Raw genomic sequence first — 18,885 nt, 5'->3', positions numbered from 1 at the left:
TTTAGGGAAGGAAATCTGCCATCCTTAGCTGGTCTGGCCTGCATGTGACTCCAGAGCAATGTAGTTGACTCTTAACTGGCCTCTGGACAAGGTCAACTAGCGATGGGCAATAAATGCTGGCCAGCCAGTGATGCCAATGTCCCACAAATGAATAAAAAAATCGATCATGGTGGCTTGTCAACTCAATAGCCTGACCCTGCTTTCGCCCCACATCTTTTGATCTCCTTTGCCCCAACAGCTGTATCCAACCCCTTCTTGAAAGCATACAATATTTTGCTCTCAGCTACTTTCTGAGGTAGTGAATTCCATAGGTTCACCACTCTCCAGATAAAGAAATTTCTTCTCCTCTCAGCCCTAAAAGTTTACCCCGTATGCTTAGGCTCTAACCCCTAGTTCTAGATGCCCCTACCATCAGAACATCCTTCCTGTATCTAGTCCTATTAGAATTTTGTACCCCCTTATCCTTCTAAACTCCAGGGAATATAATCCTAATCTCTCCTCATATGTCAGTCGCGCCATCCCAGAAATCAGTCAGGGGTAAATCTTTGTTGCACTCCCTTTAGAATCGTGGCAGAGGGGCAGAAAGTTGGGTCAGTTGTCCCCTTGACTGCCTGGATATGTTATTGGTCAACTTGGCCAGTGCAGGCACAAATTTACTAGGAGGCCCTTCTCCTTCCGAGCACCCTGCCCCCTCCTCCTTTCCATGTGGCCTACTCCTGCACCTAATTTGTTTGTTTGAAAGGGTTTTATATTTGGGGGTTGGATTGGTTTTGAGATATTCACTGGACTTTACACTATCGAGTATCTCCATGGTGACTGGGGTTATATTTTGCTAATATTACTGCAAATACACTCATGATACTTCAGAACAGCCGCATATGTTGCACTCCTCTGTTCTCTTTGGAATATACTTTGACATGTCTTCCAGAGATGCGTCAACAAATGTTTAAACATAAAATTGGGGTTTCCTGATACTGAGTAGGAGATCAGCCCAGATGGTCGGAAAGTACATGATAGAATGATAGTTTCTGAGATAGACAATCAGGGAAAGGAAAGACTTGCTTTTAAATAGTGCCTTTCATGTTTTCAGGAAGCTTAAGTGGAATCATAGAATCCTTACAGTGCAGAAGGAGGCCATTCAGTCCATCAAGCCTACACCAACAACAATCCCACCCAGAGCCTATCCCTGTAATCCCAAATTATTTACTCTGTCAGTTTGTCTGACACTAAGGAATAGTTTAACATGGTCAATCCATCTAACTTATACATATTTGGACTGTGGGAGGAAACCAGAACACCCTAAGAAATGGGGAGAACATGTAACCTCAGTGATGTGAGGCCTGAATTGAACCTGGGTCCCTGGCGCTGTGAAGCAGCAGTGCTAACCACTATGTCACACTGGACTGCCAAAAATCAAAGTGGAGAATGTGGGCATTGATCCAACTACCTTTTTTGATTTGATTTATTATTGTCACGTGTATTAACGTACAGTGAAAAGTGTTGTTTCTTGTGCGTTATACAAACAAAACACACCATATATAGAGAAGGAAAGGAGAGAATGCAGAATGAAGTGTTCCAGTCATAGCTAGGGTGTAGAGAAAGACCAATTTAATACAAGGTTGGTTGATTCAAAAGTCTGATGGCAGCAGGGAAGAAGCTGTTCTTGAGTCGGTTGGTACATGACCTCAAACTTTTGTATCTTTCTCCCGAAGGAATAACGTGGAAGAGAGAATGTCTGGGGTGCGAGGGGTCCTTTATTATGGTGGCTGCTTTTCTGAGGCAGCAGGAAGTGTAGACAGAGTCAATGATGGGAGGCTGCTAAGCATGTACTCTACCATTTGAGCTAATTTCCGCAAGTTGAAAAATACTGTTGAAGAATAATCTCACTTGTAATGTAGGAAACATGATGGCAATTGTAATAATGATCAGGTAATTTTTTTTGCAAATTATGTCGATTGAGGGGCAAATATTGCCCAGGTCACCAGGATAATTCCCCGAATCAGAATAGCACCATGGGATCTTTTATATCCATCTGAAAGGCCTTGGCTCGACGGCAGAGAGAGAGAGAGCAACTCGGACAGTGCAGTATCCCATCAGCACTGCACTGGGCTGGCAGCCTAGACTTTTGTGCTCAAGCTTTTGTGGTGGGACTTGAACCAACAACATTCTGTCTCTCAGGTGTGGGCACTCCCAACTGAGCTATGGCTGGCACAAGTTAGTTATTTTGGAATGAACAAAAATGATTGGTGAGGTTTCTAAGTTGTCAGTACTAGAGCCATTACTGGTTGCAAGCCCAACACCACACATTCAAAATGGTTTGTGGCCCAAAGGATTTGAGGATCCTGAGCCAACCTGCTCCTTTGATATTCCCATTGTTAAAGTGTCCACACTTACCTGAAGTACCAGTTATACCTGTAGGTGGCACTGTGATAGGGGTTTTCAATGAGTAAAATGACAATGGTGACACATAATGCCTATCCCTGGAATAAACCTGGAGATATTGTTGTCTTTTCCAAAGGAAGGCACCTTGTCAGTGAAGACATCCTGTCAGTGCAAGTAGGAAGCTTCCCTTTTACATTTTAAAAATCAGTTCTCTTCAAATTTGAAAGACTAGAATCTCATCTCCACTTGAAAAACAATGGTCTGTAAAAAGCAGGGCCTGTGTCATTATCAAAAATGTCCAGACCTCTTTATTATGAGAAAGAGCATGTCTGCCATATTTGTGAAATCTGAGGCATTCTCTGCTGATGTTATCTTCCAATCCATCCCACTGAAGTACTCCCCCATTTCGCATACTGAGCTATATTTTCACTTCTTCACTGCTGCCAAGCCTCCACACTAAATTAATCTCACAAGCCACCACAAATTCACTTTTGCACACCAGTCGCTAAGCTCAGTCACTTTTCTTAACCACCCTTGTGAGTCACTTTTCTAGCATCCCAATACCGAGATTATTTTTTCTGCACCTCAGCCATCTCACATACCATTCCTCAGAGGGCAGCATGGTGGCACAGTGATTAGCACTGCTGCTTCGCAGTGCCAGGACCCAGGTTCAATTCCTGACTTGGGTCACTGTCTGTGTGGTGTCTGTACGTTCTCCCTGTCTCTGCGTGGGTTTCCTCCGGGTGCTCCGATTTCTTCCCACAGCCCCAGAGATGTGGTGGTTAGTTGCATTGTCCATGCTAAATTCTCCCTCAGTGTAACGGAACAAGCACTGGAGTGTGGCGATTAGGGGATTTTCACAGTAACTTCATTGCAGTGTTAATGTAAGCCTACTTGTGACACTAAACTTTAAACTCTGTCCTTCAGCGGAGGTCTTGGTTGCCTGTGGACAAGGGCTGGAAGAATCAGGTTCTCTTCTCTGAAGAACATGAGTAAATCTGTTGGACCTGGGTGGTTTAAGAATTGCTTGGTGTCCAAAAATGACCAGATTGGATTTACTTTTCGAGATAGTTAATGTGGGATTCTGAACTCAAATTTTCTGGGTTGTTAGTCCAATTACCAAAAAGGGAGGATCATGGGGGTTAGTGTGAAGTATGAATAGAATGGGTGATTTGACTGACACTTGCTTAATTAAAGTTTTCAGTTTATTTATTAGTCACAAATAGGCTTACATTAACACTGCAACTAAATTACTATGAAAATCCCCCAGTTGCCACACCCTGGCACCAGTTTGGGTACACTGAAGGAGATTTTAGCATGATCAATGTACCTAACCAACATGTGGTTCAGACTGCGGGAGGAAACCGGAGCACCTGGAGGAAACCGATGCAGACATGGGGAGAACATACGGACCCCACACATACAGTGACCCAAGCTGGGAATCAAACCTGGGTCCCTGCAGCTGTGAGGCAGCAATGCTAACCAATTTGCCATCGTGCCATATTTGGAGAGGGTGATGGGCATCATCGTAATGTCACTGATGAGCCCGAGGGCCGGCCTAATGCACTGGGACCCGGGTTCAAATCCCACCATGGCAGCTGATGGAGTTGAATTCAGTTAATTAAATCTGGAATTGAAAAGACTCCAACAGTAATGTGGGGATGAAACAGTAAATGTGGTTGCTTCAGTTTTAGTAATGGTGGTGAACAAAACCACCATTGATTGTTGTAGAGTCATAGAGGTTTACAGCATGGAAACAGGCCCTTCAGCCCAACTTGTCCATGCTGCCCTTTGTTTTTAAAATCCCAAAGCTAGTCCCAATTTTTGGTCCATATCCCTCTATACCTATCTTACCCATGTAACTGTCTAAACTTGTTTTAAAAGACAGAATTGTACCACCTCTACTACAACCTCTGGCAATTTATTCCAGACACTCCCCACCCTCTATGAAAAAATTGCCCCACTGGACGTTTTTTGTATCTCTCCCCTCCAGACCCATGTGAAGACCCATCTACTTCACTAATGTCCTTGGGAGAAGAAAATTTGCCATCCTCACCTGGTCTGGCTTACACGTGACTCTGGAAGCACAGCAATGTGCTTATCTGCCCTCTCAAAAGGACTGACAAACCACTCAGTTGAAGGGCAATTAGCGATGGGCAGCCAGCGCTGGCCCAGCCATCATCCACATCCCATAATGGAATTACAAAACGTACAGATGAGATGTCGAGACTGTGAAGGAGGAAAAAGCAGCAGAAAATACAGGATGGATTGTAGAAGATAAGAGGATGTGGGGGAATTGAGATGCTTTTCCAACTCATCTCTCTGCTTTAGTTTAGGAGCACTGGGTGAATAATTTGTTGCAGTCTTGGGTCCATGTGTATGACAGCAGCAAGTATTAAGGCAATCGAGATCTTATGGTAGAATGAGTGGAGTAGAACAGGAACTGATAGGGAGATTAGAAGGAGCACTATCTTCAGCTTCAGTTTGATGTACAATTTTGCTCACCGTGCAACAATGGGGACTTCCGAGCTCTGGCAAAGACACAGAGGAAGGCAACTTAACTAATGTAAGGAATTAGGCGTCTGAGCTACAAGGAGAAATGAAGGAAGTGAGAAATATTGACATTGGGATAAAGGCAGCTCAGCGTAGGCCTTGTTTTGAAGATTTCTAAGGGGTGTAGATGAATGGAATGCTATTATAGTCTTTGATAGACCCACAAGCTTAGTTACCAAGGGCGTGGACTGAAATTCTGAAGAAGGCAGGTGAACAGATAGTTTAGATTTAACTGCTTTACACAGAGGGTGGAGAAGACATTTTATGAAGTTTAGGATGGGGCAGCTGAAGGACTTTGATGGTCTGTGCATTCTTATGTTAAGATGTCACCGTTAAATTGATGTATTCTAAATGCGGTGATATTTTAGATTCTCATTTCTCTTTTTGGCAAACTGGCTGGCACACTTTTAGCCAGGTTTTTTTTCCAGCCTCCACAGGGAAAATTTTTAATATCAACATTTGGCATTTTGTTGTCTCCCACGTAAGCACCTGGAGAACTTGGAATTTTCGCTTGGCTGAGGCTGGATTTTCTTCACAGTGGCAGTCAAAACAGAGTGTGTTTACAACAGGGAATTGAGCAAGTTCAAGAGCAAGCCCTGAAGTTGTGCCTCCACTTTGCAGGGAGGCCATGGCCTAGTGGTATTATGCCAGACTATTAATCCAGAAACGCTGGGGATCTGGGTTCAAGTCCCATCACAGCAGATAGTGGAATTTGAATTGAATAAAATATATCTGGAATTAAGAATCTACTGATGGCCTTGAGACCATTGTCAATTGTTGGAAAACCCATCCATTTCACTAATGCCCTTTAGGGAAGGAAATCTGCCATCCTTTCCTGGTCTGGCCTACATGTGACTCCGGAGGCACAGCAATGTACACTACTCTGGTGCGGCCGCACTTGGAGTACTGTGTGCAGTTCTGGTCCCCACATTACAGGAAGGGTGTGGAGGCTTTGGAGAGGGTGCAGAGGAGGTTTACTAGGATGTTGCCTGGTATGGTGGGGAGGTCCTATGAGGAGAGACTGAGGGATTTAGGGTTGTTTTCGTTGGAAAGAAGGCGGCTAAGAGGGGATCTTATTGAAACATATAAGATGATTAGAGGTTTAGATAGGGTGGACAGTGATAGCCTTTTTCCTCGGATGGAGAAAGCTAGCACGAGGGGGCATGGCTTTAAATTAAGGGGGGGTAGCTACAGGACGGATGTCAAGGGTAGGTTCTTTACCCAGTGGGTGGTGAGGGATTGGAATGCCCTGCCTGCTGCAGTTGTAAATGCGCCTAGTTTGGGGGCGTTTAAGAGATCCGTGGATAGGTTTATGGACGAAAAGGGATTGGTATAGGCTAGTGGGTCATTGTTTTTGTAACTGGTCGGCGCAACATCGTGGGCCGAAGGGCCTGTTCTGCGCTGTAATGTTCTATGTTCTATGTTCTATGTTCTCTGTGTTGACACTCAACTGCCCCTGAAATGGCCAAACAAGCCATTCAATTGTGAAGGAAGCAGCTCATCAGGTGGCACAGTGGTTAGCACTGCTGCCTCACAATGCAAAGGACCAGGGTTCGATTCCCGGCTTGGGTAACTGTCTGTGCGGAGTCTGCACATTCTCCCTGTGTCTGCGTGGGTTTCCTCCAGGTGCTCTGATTTCCTTCCACAATCCAAAGGTGTATGGTTAGGTTCATTGGCCATACTAAATTCTCCCTTGGTGTACCCAAACAGGCTCTGGAGTGTGGCGACTAGGGGATTTTCACAGTAACTTCATTGCAGTGTGAATGGAAGCCTACTTGTGACTAATCAAATAAATAACTTAATAACCTTCTCAATGGCAACTAGGGTTGGGCAATAAGTGCTGGCCAGCCAGCGATGCCCGTATCTCACAAATGAATGAATAAAATGCCCTGGAACTGAGATAATTGATTACAACCAGTGGAGGGACTCCCCCCCCCCCCCCCCCCCCCGGTTCCCATTGACTCCAGTTTTGCTAAGGCTTCTTGATGCCACACTCGGTCAAATGCTGCCTTGATGTTAAGGGCAATCACTCTCACCTCACCTCTGGAGTTCAGCTCTTTTGTCCATGTTTGCAGCAAGGCTGTAATGAGGCCAGAAGCTGAGTAGCTCTGCTAGAACCCAAACTGAGCATTCATGAGGGTGGAGCTTAGAGAGACAAAAGCAAAATACTGAGCATGCTGAAACCTGAAACAAAAACAGAAAATGCTGGAAAATCTCAGCAGGTCTGACAGCATTGTGGAGCGAGAATAAAGCCAACGTTTCAGATTCGAACTATTGCCTCTATTCTCTCTCCAGATGCTGTCAGATCATAGAATCCCTTCAGTGCAGGTGAAGGCCATTCAGCCCATCGAGTCTGCACCGACCACAATTCCACCCAGGCCCTTTTCCCATAACCCCACAAATTTATCCTGCTCATCCCCCTGACACTAAGGGGCAATTTAGCATGGCCCTAACCCGCACATCTTTGGAGTGTGGGAGGAAACCAGAGCACCCGGAGGAAACCCACGCAGACACGGGGAGAACGTGCAGACTCCACACAGACAGTGACCCAAGCTGGGAATTGAACCCAGGTCTCTGGCGCCGTGAGGCAACAGTGCTAACCACTGTGCCACTGCGCCGCCCTAAATCTACTGAGTTTTCTGTTTTTGTTAGAGCTCAGAGAGAGATGGATCTCAAAGGAACCTCATTCTTATCTAAACCTGTTCATCGTTGTTGTACGTCATTAATAAATGTTCCTGGAGGTCTCATTCCCCGCAGTCTGTGCTAAACACACCCTGGGCCCAGTTACAATGATACTTCAATGTTGCACCAGTAAGTTTACCAAACCACACAGAACCCTAACCAAACTAACAATGGTGGCAAAGTGAAAGCCATCAAGTGAGAAGGCAGCCATGGAACAATCTTGGTTGAGAATCAGAGGGAATAAGAGAATCAAAGGTTATCTAAAACTAACAGATAATCATGGAGAATGTCAAACATCTACCCTCATCCTTTTGACCATTTCTCTTTTCAATTCTTTCATGGGATATGGGTATCACTGTCAAGACCAGCATTTGTTAACTACTGCTGAAGTGAGTGCCTTTTTGAGCATCTCTCTTTACCTCCTCCTCTAAGAACAGTATGCTTTGTCTGTATAGCGCACAAGAAACAATACTTTTCACTGTATACTGAGACATGTGACAATAATAAATCAAATCAAAATGAGAGAATTGCAAGTTGATTCGGGTCCTGAGTTAGACCATACAGTTTGTCCCAGTTTATTCCGGGGATGGCACAGTGCCACAGTGATTAACACTGCTACCTCACAGTGCCAGGGACCTGGGTTCGATTCCCGACTTGGCTCACTATCTGTGTGGAGTCTGCATGTTCTCCCCATGTCTGCGTGGGTTTCCTCTAGGTGCTCCAGTTTCCTCCCACACTCCAAATATGTACTGATTAGGTGCATTGGCCACGCAAAAGTCTCCCTCAGTGTACCTGAACAGACGCTGGAGTGTGGCGACCAAGGGATTTTCACAGTAACTTTGCAGTAACATTATAGTGTTGATGTAAGCCAACTTGTGACTAATAAATAAACTTAAACTTGAAGCTGAATGTGTTTCACAAGAAGGTGAAGTAAGTATTATCTACGATATCATGAACTCCATTTACAGCGTCCATGGAGCTTGATTTTGTTATTGGAATGTGTTTTGCTTGACTGGATAAAATACAGCTTATTTGAAATTACAAAAATAACACATTACTGTGCTCATGATAGCCTGACTGACTGGTATAAGTACAGCAATTTGAATTCATTAGTTGTTAATGATTTAGCTTGTAAGTGTGTGAGATTATTTTATCCACATAATTGAAAAGATTAGACAGATAGATTGAGTTCAATGAATCATAAAATCCCTACAGTGCAGAAGGAGGCCATTCGGCCCATCAAACCTGCACTGACAACAATCCCACCCAGGCACTAACATCGTACCCCATATATTTACATGCTAGTCTCCCTGACACTATGAATTCAAGAGCCCCAATATCTCTGCACGTGGCTTGGCATCACATTTTGCTTCGTAACAAGACAATAAAGCACCTTTATTATTTAACGATGTTACATAAATATAAATTGTTCTTGTTGCATGGGCTGTTTTATCCAGTCAAGATGTAGTGATTGTCCCTTTAAGGATCAGTCTGCAGAGTAAGAGTCATATGACCCAGCGATGCAATCGGGGAGCCGGGTGGGGGATCACCCCAGTGAGCTTGGGATTCTGTTCCAGAACCTTCTCGGGAGCTGGCTGGCAGCCATAGGCTGCACGGCGCTGTGTAGCCTTTACCTGTAAATAAATGTGTTGATTTTCCTCTTAACTGTTGAGGTAGAATTATTACATTGGCAACGAGAGTCAAAGTGAGCCTCGGATTGTGAGTGTACAGTTTCCGTTAAAGATGAATGAACTTGAGACAATAATGAATATTTACAAAAATGCCCCCATTTGGATAGATAGATCCTTTCAATGCGTCTGTGGAGGAATGGGCACAATGCAGAGAGCGTTTGGGTTACTACTTTCAGGCTAAGTGGAGTGGAGGAAGATGAGAGGCAACTTAATAGAGGTTTATAAGATGATGAGGGGGATAGATAGAGTGGACGTGCAGAGACTATTTCCTCGGGTGGATGTAGCTGTTACTAGGGGGCATAACTATAAGGTTATGGGAGATATAGGAGGGACGTCCGCGGTAGATTCTTGACACAAAGAGTGGTTGGGGTGCGGAATAGACTGCCTGCTGTGATAGTGGAGTCGGACACTTTAGGAACTTTCAAACAGTTATTGGATAGGCACATGGAGCACTCCAAAATTATAGGGAGGGGATTACTTGATCTTGGCACAACATTGAGAGCTGAAGGGCCTGTACTGTGCTGTAATGTTCTGTGTTTCTATGTAATGAAAAGAGGAGAAGGGGAAGAGAAAGCCAATCCTCCTGAATGTGTATGGGGCCCATGCTAAAAATTTGATTCGCAGTCTCACAACCCCAAGCCTGCCCAATTCCAATCATTCAGTGAGTTCATTGAATTCGTGAAGTCAAATTTCCAGCTGAAGCCATCAATCATTCTGCAGAAATTTAAATTTAGTTCAAGGAAGGGAAGCCCCAAGAGAAACTATTACAACTCATATTATCAAGCAAATCTCGGAACACTGCAACTTTGGAGCCACTTTGAATGATATGTTGAGAGACAGATTAGTCTGCGGGGTGGACAATGAGAGTATTCAATGGGAGTTGTTAGCAGAGACAGATAAAGATTTTAAGCAAACACTGGAGATGGCACTGGCAACGGAGAGTGCTGAAAAAGGGCGCACAAGAGTTACAAAGTGTGCAAAATGGCACCATTCACCAGTTAGGACAGGAACCAAAACAGCAGTGGCACCAAAAACAAAAATGTAGTAGTAAAGTATTAGTGAAAAAATATTGTTTCTTGTGTGCTAAACAAGCAAAGCATATTGTTTATAGAGTACATAGGGAAAAAGGAAAGGAGAGAGTGCAGATTGTAGCGTTACTGTCATAGCTAGGGTGTCACAAGAGATCAGCGTAATATATGGTAAGTCCATTCAAAGATCTGATGGCAGCAGGGAAGAGCTGTTTTTGGGTCAGTTGGTACATGACCTCAGACTTTTGTATCTTTTCCCTGATAGAAGAAGATGGAAGGATGTATGTCTGGGTGGATGGGTTCTTGATTATACTGGCTGCTTTCCCGAGGCAATGGATGGGAACCTGGTTTGTGTGATGGATTGGGCTACGTTCACAACCCTTTATAGTTTCATGCGGTCTTGGACAGAGCAGGAGCCATACCAAGCTGTGATACATCCAGAAAAGGTACTTTTTATGGTGCATCTGTAAAAATTAGTGAGAGCCTTCATGGACATGCCAAATTTCCTTAGCCTCCTGGGAAAGTAGAGGCGTTGATGGGTTTTTTAACTATAATGTTGGTGTGGAGGGAGCAGGACAGGTTGTTGGCGATCTGGACACCTAAATACTTGAAGCTCAAGACCAGTTACATTTCCTCTGGAATTGGGTCCCAAACTCATTAGTATAGATCTCCCACCTCAACAGCCTTCCACACAAACCTGGACTGACATCTCCTTATGTGACCTACATATTTTGTTTTATTATGTGCCCTTAATGCACCTTGAGATGTTTAGTGATGATAAGAACATAAGAACATAAGAAATAGGAGCAGGAGTAGGCCATCCAGCCCTTCGAGCCTGCCCCGCCATTCAATAAGATCATGGCTGATCTGTCGTGGCTCAGTTCCACTTTCCCGCCCTCTCCCCATAACCCCTAATCCCCTCTCTTATCAAAAACCCATCAACCCGCGTCTTAAAAATATTTAGCGAGGCAGCCTCCACCACTTCAACGGGCAGAGAATTCCAGAGATTCACCACCCTTTGAGTGAAGAAGTTCCTCCTCAACTCCGTTCTAAACCGCCCCCCTTTTATCTTGAGGCTGTGCCCCCTAGTCCTACTGTCTTTTTTGAGCGGGAAGAGTCTTTCCACCTCTATCCTATCCATCCCATTCATCATCTTATACGTCTCAATGAGATCTCCCCTCATTCTTCTAAACTCTAACGAGTACAAGCCCAGTTTATTCAGCCTCTCCTCATAGCTCAACCCCCTCAACTCCGGTATCAGCCTAGTAAACCTCCTCTGCACTCCCTCCAAGGCCAAAATATCTTTGCGCAGGTGCGGCGCCCAAAACTGCACACAGTACTCCAGTTGCGGCCTCACCAATGCCCTATACAGCTGCAGCAAGACCTCCCTACTTTTATATTCAATCCCCCTCGCTATCGTTGCTGAAATTGGCTCATGCGAGTGTTATGAAGCCCACTCACGCTAACTGACCAGAAAAGTTGGACATTAGCTGGAAGTGAAACGCCCAAGTTACAAAAGTCGCACAAACTGACGCAGTGCAGAAACATCCAGTTCCCCCTCATGGTACCAGGTTACCCAGCTACTGGATTTAAAACCCAATCACTACCTACCCCCATTCCAGATTAACTCTCTCTCTCTGTGCGCAGATGCCATTTTCCGGTTTTGTGAGGAGTGGTGATTAATACTACCTTGCTGGCGGTCAAAACAAAAAGATTGGTTTTGGATTACACTGACGGAAAACGTGGTCAGAATTTTACCGGCCCACCCGCTGTGGGAAACGGAGCGGGCGAGGGGCAGAGCACGGGAAGGTCTGTTGACCTCAGGCGGTTTTGGGATGCGCAAGGCTGTAAAATCCTACCCGTGATGTGGTAAATGGCCTCTTTCTGCCTGCTTTGGTTCTATTACTCTGCCCTGATACTTTCATTGGGAAAAGGCTCCTTCCATGTGAGAAGACTGTAAACTTGCTTCTGAGGAATGTGCTTGCATTTTCATTGCAGGCAGCAGACAGGCGAATTCTTTTCCCATGGGCTTTTTCAGTCGTTCTCATGGTTATGTTTTCTATCTCTCTCTTTTCTCTCTCCCTCTCTGTTTGTCCTTCCCGAACTGTTTCCTCGCTTACAAACTGAGAACCATTGATTGATGCATTGCTTATGTACATAGGAACCGTTTTAAAATGATTGCTGAAATTCTCTAGCTCTCTCCTGAGAAAACCCAATGCACAAACAGAGTGCATTGCTGTGACAATACAGTTGTGGTTCCTTGTAGGAAGGTCGAATTCAAACAATCAATGCCTCAATAGCATTGTTGCTGATACCCCGCAAAGCTGAGTGTCCTTTCTCGTTCCAATTTTGTGTTGTCTTTTCCAAACTTACCGACTGCTGTCATCGCTCAGGCTGGTTTGTTCTGCCTGGGCAGCAGGACTCTCCCCTGGCAGGACGTGTGGCACAGTGGTTAGCATTGCTGCCTCACAGCGCCAGGGACCCGGGTTCAATTCTTGCCTTGGAGTCTGCATGTTCTCCCCGTGTCTGCGTGGGTTTCCTCCAGCTGCTCCGGTTTCCTCCCACACTTCAAAGTTGTGCAGGTTAAGTGCATTGACCAAGCTAAGTTGCCCCTTAGTGTCCTGGGATGCATAGGTTAGAGGATTAGTGGGGTAAATATGTAGGATTGTGGGGATAGGGCCTTGGTGGGACTGTTGTTGGTGCAGACTCAATGGGCCAAATGGCCTCCTTCTGCACTGTAGGGTTTCTATGATTCTATGATGAGGTCAACATGTGTCCATCAGCAGACTGGCACCAGCAAGCCACTCAGTTCAAGGGCAAGTAGGGATGGGCAGCAAATGATGGCCTTGCCAGAGACACCTCCCACGAACGAGTAAAAAAGCAAGATCACTAATGGTGAATTAATCTGCTGCAGTGATGTTGAGGAGCCTGTGATGGTTAGGGCAACTCCCTGTTCTTCTTCAAGCATTGCAATGGAATGAATAATAAACCAGTGAATGCATCCTCAGCATAATGTCTGATCTGAAATTTATTTTTACTCATTCGTGGGACATGTGCGTCGCTGGCTGGTTAATATTTATTTACCAATCCTAGTTGCCCTTGAGAAGGCGGTGGTGAGCTGCCTTCTTGAACCGCTGATATCACTGAGTATCTTGCTGAGCCATTTCAGAGGGCAGTTGATAGCCAATCGCATTGATGTGACTCTGCGGTCACAAGTAGGCCAGACCAAGTAAGGATGACAGAGTTCCTTCCATAAAGGACATTAGTGAACCAGGTGGGTTTTTCCTGATAATCGACAATGATTTCACAGTCATCAATATATAGCGAATTCCAGATATTTTTTATTGAATTCCAATTTCACCATCTGCTGAGGCAGGATTCGAACTCAGGTCTCCGAAACATTAGCTAAGTTATCAGTCTAGAGATAATACCACTAGGCCTTTGCCTCGCTGCAAAGTGCATTGTTATTATTTTCAAAGTGCAGAAAAAAGACAAGTTGCTGTTGCATTTGCATGGGTGGTGCAGTGGTTAGCACTGCTGCCTCACAGCGCCAGGGACCTGGGTTTGATTCCTGACTTTGTTCACTATCTGTGTGGAGTTTGCACGTTTCCCCGTGTCTGCATAGTTTCCTCTCACGCTCCAAGTATGTGCGAGTTAGGTGCATTGGCTATGTTATTTTGCCCTTAGTTTCCTGAGATGCGTAGATAAGAGGGATTAGCGGGATAACTATGTGTTGTTACGGGGATAGAGCCTAAGTAGGAGCAGAGTTGATGAGCCGAATGGCCTCATTCTGCACTGTAGGGATTCGAATAGAGAACACTACACCGAAGTGAATAACCTAAAATTTCCCACATTGTACTCTTATTCGGCATTGAGTTGGCCAAATAGACTATCCTGCATTTGGGTTTGGATCCATGGTCTTGTGGCTGGGGAGACAAAGATACGAGAAAAGGAATCAAATGTTTGTAGCAAGGATCTGTTCCTGTCATCTCTTTGCTTGGAACCATTGTGTCCTTTGGTGAACTCTTACTGAAACTAGTATCTGCACAAGGTGCAGCTCCAGCTATGGTGGGGGTAAGCCACTAGCAAACGTACAACTTTGTGTCAGTCTTGTGTTGACGCGCATTGAAGCGTAACGATTCACACAGTAATTCGAATAAGAATGATGCTGCTTTTCTAGAGTTTATGTTGCGCACCAATTCATTTGCTTTCCATTCTTCCTGGGCTGAATTGTTTTCATTCGCGGTGTGTCTCAGGCAGACTCGCCTCAGAGTCGGCGGGTCTGTGGGCTGAAATTTCACACGACCTGGGCCAGAATTTTATGTCCCCTGGGGAGGATGGTTGTGAAGGTGGGGGGGAGGGAGTAGAGGGAAGCCATGTCTGTCGCCTACCCCGCTCTACTGGAATTTCACCACCAACAATGTAGGTTTTGGGTGGCTTACTCAAGCTGGAGCCAATTAAGGCTATTAAGTGGTTGATTTATGGCCATGTAAAGGCCTCTTCCCACTGCTGCGGGTATTTTACCAACAGCGAGGGGGTTATCCCCAGTGTAATGGCCAATATTTATTACATTAACATCATAAACACAGATTATCTGGACATTATCTCATTGTTATTTGTGGAAATTTGCAATGTGAATATTGGCCTCTATGTTTCCTACTGTGACTCTAAGCATTTAATTAGCTGTAAAGTGCTTTGGGACATCCCGTGATTCCGAAAGGTGCTGTTTAAAAGTAAAGCTTTCTTTTTATCAAATACTATAGCAGGAAAGAGATTATAATCATTGCCCAGAACTCAGAGACTCAATCACTGAGGGATGGAATTAGCTCATTTTAAAACAAACTGAGGTGGCAGGCAGCTCTGATAGTGCCTTCCCTATTGGCCAGAATGGTGGGATTCCTGCGCCAAATTTGACGCTTGGAACTTCATCAGTTATGCACAGGGGGTTGACCACTGACTCTCCTCGTGGGCAGGGGTCCTGGTGCCATATTTAAACACCAGTCCAGCATACTTATAGCACTCTCTCCAGTCCACCTGTCTTTACCAAACCGTGCATGAAGAAGTCTGTTCCTCGATTCAATGCCTTCCATCCCCGAGTCCCATCATCTGCGAGGCAGCCATGCCCCACTTGGACCTCTATCCACCACACCCGGAGTCTTCACCCCCTTCTGATAAACGATGTGCTATCTCTTGGACCCTCTAGTTTGTGGGCTTTTCTTTTAGCCTCGTTGGGACTTCCCTCTCCTCAGCCTCCCCTCTGCCTTCCATTGGTCATCCATTGTTCATCCACCTCCTTGCCCCTCTGCCTAACATGGTAAGCCTTCACCATTCTCGGCCCCTGCACGTCCCTTCTCCCACATTGCTCCCCTTGTCTTCGTCAGGCCCAAGGAACTTCAGCCTCACCTCGCACCCCACTCTGAGCAGTGTGGCAACGTCATTAGCCCTGCTGCCTCGCAGCGCCAGGGAACCGGGTTCCATTCCCAGCTTGAGTCACTGTCTGTGTGGAGTTTGCACATTCACCCTGTGTCTGCATGGGTTTCCTCTGGGTGCTCTGGTTTGCTCCCACAGTCCAAAGATGTGTGGGTTAGATTGATTGGCCATGCCAAATTGACCCAAGTGCCAGGGGGATTAGCAGGGTACATATGTGGGGTTACGGGGTTAGGGCCTGGGTAGATCATAGAAGATCATAGAACCCTACAGTGCAGAAAGAGGCCCTTCGGCCCATCGAGTCTGCACCGAACACAATCCCACCCAGGCCCTACCCCCATATCCCTACATATTATACCCACCAATGACACTAAGGGGCAATTTCTTAGCATGGCCAATCAACCTAACCCGCACATCTTTGGACTGTGGGAGGAAACCAGAGCACCCAGAGGAAACCCACGCAGACACGGGGAGAATGTGCAAACTCCACACAGACAGTGACCCGAGCTGGGAATCAAACCCAGGACCCTGGAGCTGTGAAGCAGCAGTGCTAACCACTGTGCTACCGTGCCGGGTAGGATTGTTGTTGGTGTAGACTCGATGGGCCGAATGGTCTCTTTCTGCACTGTAGGAATTCTATTTCTATGATTCTGCAAACAGGATGGAAGAATTCTGTCCTGAGTCTTTTCAGTGCTTAATAAGAGATCTATGTCTATCTGTCAGTGTACAGTCACATTGAATGTGATCTGCCTTCTTTTCCTTGATGGAGTCGCCTCTGTGTACATTCCTGTCTTTCAGCAACATAGCCAAATATCTCAAGTGGATGAGGATCTCCACGTTTAGCTATTACTCAGCAACTGTTTAAAGCTGCTCTTACGTCTTAAAGATGATTTATTTCTTTTCTGCATTATTTCGCCCTCTGAGTATATTATTCCATGGAAATTGGATCCATAGATATCGGAAGTCAGTGATTGCTACCCATTCACTGGTGCCTCTCACGCCCTATCCTTGGTGTCAACGCTGCTTCCTGCTGGTGCGGTCAATGTGATGCCGTTAGCTGGGGCATTTCTTCCATTTCTCACCTATGCATAACTTCTCATTTCCATCACTATTTCAGAAAGTGACACATTTTGTTATTTGCTGTGCCACCCCTGGTTATGTTGGCACAATTGAACATAGGAATTAGGAGCAGGAGTAGGCAAATTCAGCCCTTCGAGCTGGCTCCGCCATTCTATCAGATCATCCCTGGTCTCAAATCCACCTCCCCACCCGTTCCCCAGATCCCCTTATCCTTTTTTTAATGAGAAATATATCTGGCTCCCTCTTGAAACCATTTCAATGGTTCAGACTCCACTGCGCTACGGGGCAGCGAGTTCCACAAATTCATCACCCTCTGTGACAAGTAGTTCCACCTCATCTCAGTTTTAAACTGATGAAGAATAACAAATTAGTACTGTTCTGGATACTCAATCCAAGGGTGATATGGTGGCATAGTGGTTAGCACTGCTGCCTCGCAGCGTCAGGGTGCTGGGTTCAATTCTCACATTGGGTGACTGTCTGAGTGAAATTTGCACATTCTCCCCATGTCTGCATGGGTTTCCTTCCGGGTGCTCTGGTTTCCTCCCACAATCCAAAGATGTGCGGGTTAGAGTGATTGGCCATGCTAAATTGCCCCTTAGTTTTGGGGGGGATTGGCAGGGCGAATGTTGGGGTTGCGAAGATGTGGCCTGGGCAGGATTATTGTCGGTGCAGGCTCGATGGGACAGATCCTTCTGCGCTGTAGGGATTCTGAGTCTTTTATTGCCGACCACTGCTTATCTCTCTCGCCGGCCGCTCGATAGCTGATGTGACTGGGAAGGGATGTGGTTGCTAAAGCCGAAAACGCACTCAGTGGACTTGTTGCAAACCACGGGTAAATATTCCTTGTTAACATTTCGCGAGATAGCCTGTTATCAGGTAAATGAGTTTTGATTGTTATTGATTGATATTGGAAGTGTTGATTTAATGGGTTGGTCAGTTCCAGGTTCAATGGCATTCAGCCTTTTCAGGCCAGATCAAACAAACCCAATTGAGGCCAAACTAAGCACTACCTCTGTCACTCCTGTAATAAATCACAGTTGGATAAAGGGACATACACATGAACTTTACCTTCCAAAGTCCTTTGATTTGATATCCACTCTAACCCTGTATTCAAGAAATAATTTTTCTGATTCCATAGATAAAACACCGACAGGGCCAATGGGTCACCAGTTGGAGAATTAACAATTACAGTTGTTCCCAAGCACGCAGATAGTACACACAGGTGCCAAGTGTAAAGGCCAACACTGCACTAAGATGTAACTGGGATATTGGTGCGTTCCATGTTACAGTGTGACACCACAGTAATGTTTGATTTCAGATGACTTCTTGGCTGAATTTGCTGTTTCTCAACAATCTCTGAAAATCCTCTTCTGTTGACAGAGTTTGGAATGACAAGCTCCCCATTTATTAAACTCTAATCTCAAGAGTTTTCTTTAATGTATCACTTTGGTGTAAGTTCTAAAAAAGGCTTGTTTTCCCAGTTTGTCCGGCTGAAGTTTATTTATTAGTGTCACAAGTAAGCTTACATTAACACCGCAGTGAAGATACTGTGAAAATCCCCTAGTCACCACATTCCGGCGCACTGAGGGAGAATTTAGCATGGCCAATGCACTTAATCAGCACTTCCTTCGGACTGTGGGAGGATACTGGAACACCTGGAGGAATCCTATGCAGATACGGTGTGGGTGGCACAGTGGTTAGCGTTGCAACCTCACAGCTCCAGGATCCCGGGTTCGATTCCGGACTTGGGTCATTGTGTGAGTTTGCACATTCTGTCCGTATCTGTGTGGGTTTCCTCCGGGTGTTCCGGTTTCCTCCCACAGTCTGAAAGACGTGTTGGTTAGGTGCATTGGCCATGCTAAATTCTCCCTCAGTGTACCGAACAAGCACCGGAGTGTGGTGACTAGGGGATTTCACAGTAACTTCATTGCAGTGTTAACATAAGCCTACTTGTGACACTAATAAATCAACTTTGAATCTTTGATAAACAGACATAGGGAGAACTCTTATGACACCAATAATTAACCTAAACTATAAAGAGT

The sequence above is a fragment of the Carcharhinus amblyrhynchos genome, chromosome 2, assembly GCF_965287045.1.
Source record: "Carcharhinus amblyrhynchos chromosome 2, sCarAmb.v2.hapA, whole genome shotgun sequence".
In the NCBI taxonomy this organism is placed as follows: domain Eukaryota; kingdom Metazoa; phylum Chordata; class Chondrichthyes; order Carcharhiniformes; family Carcharhinidae; genus Carcharhinus; species Carcharhinus amblyrhynchos.
This window is presented reverse-complemented; position numbering follows the sequence as displayed.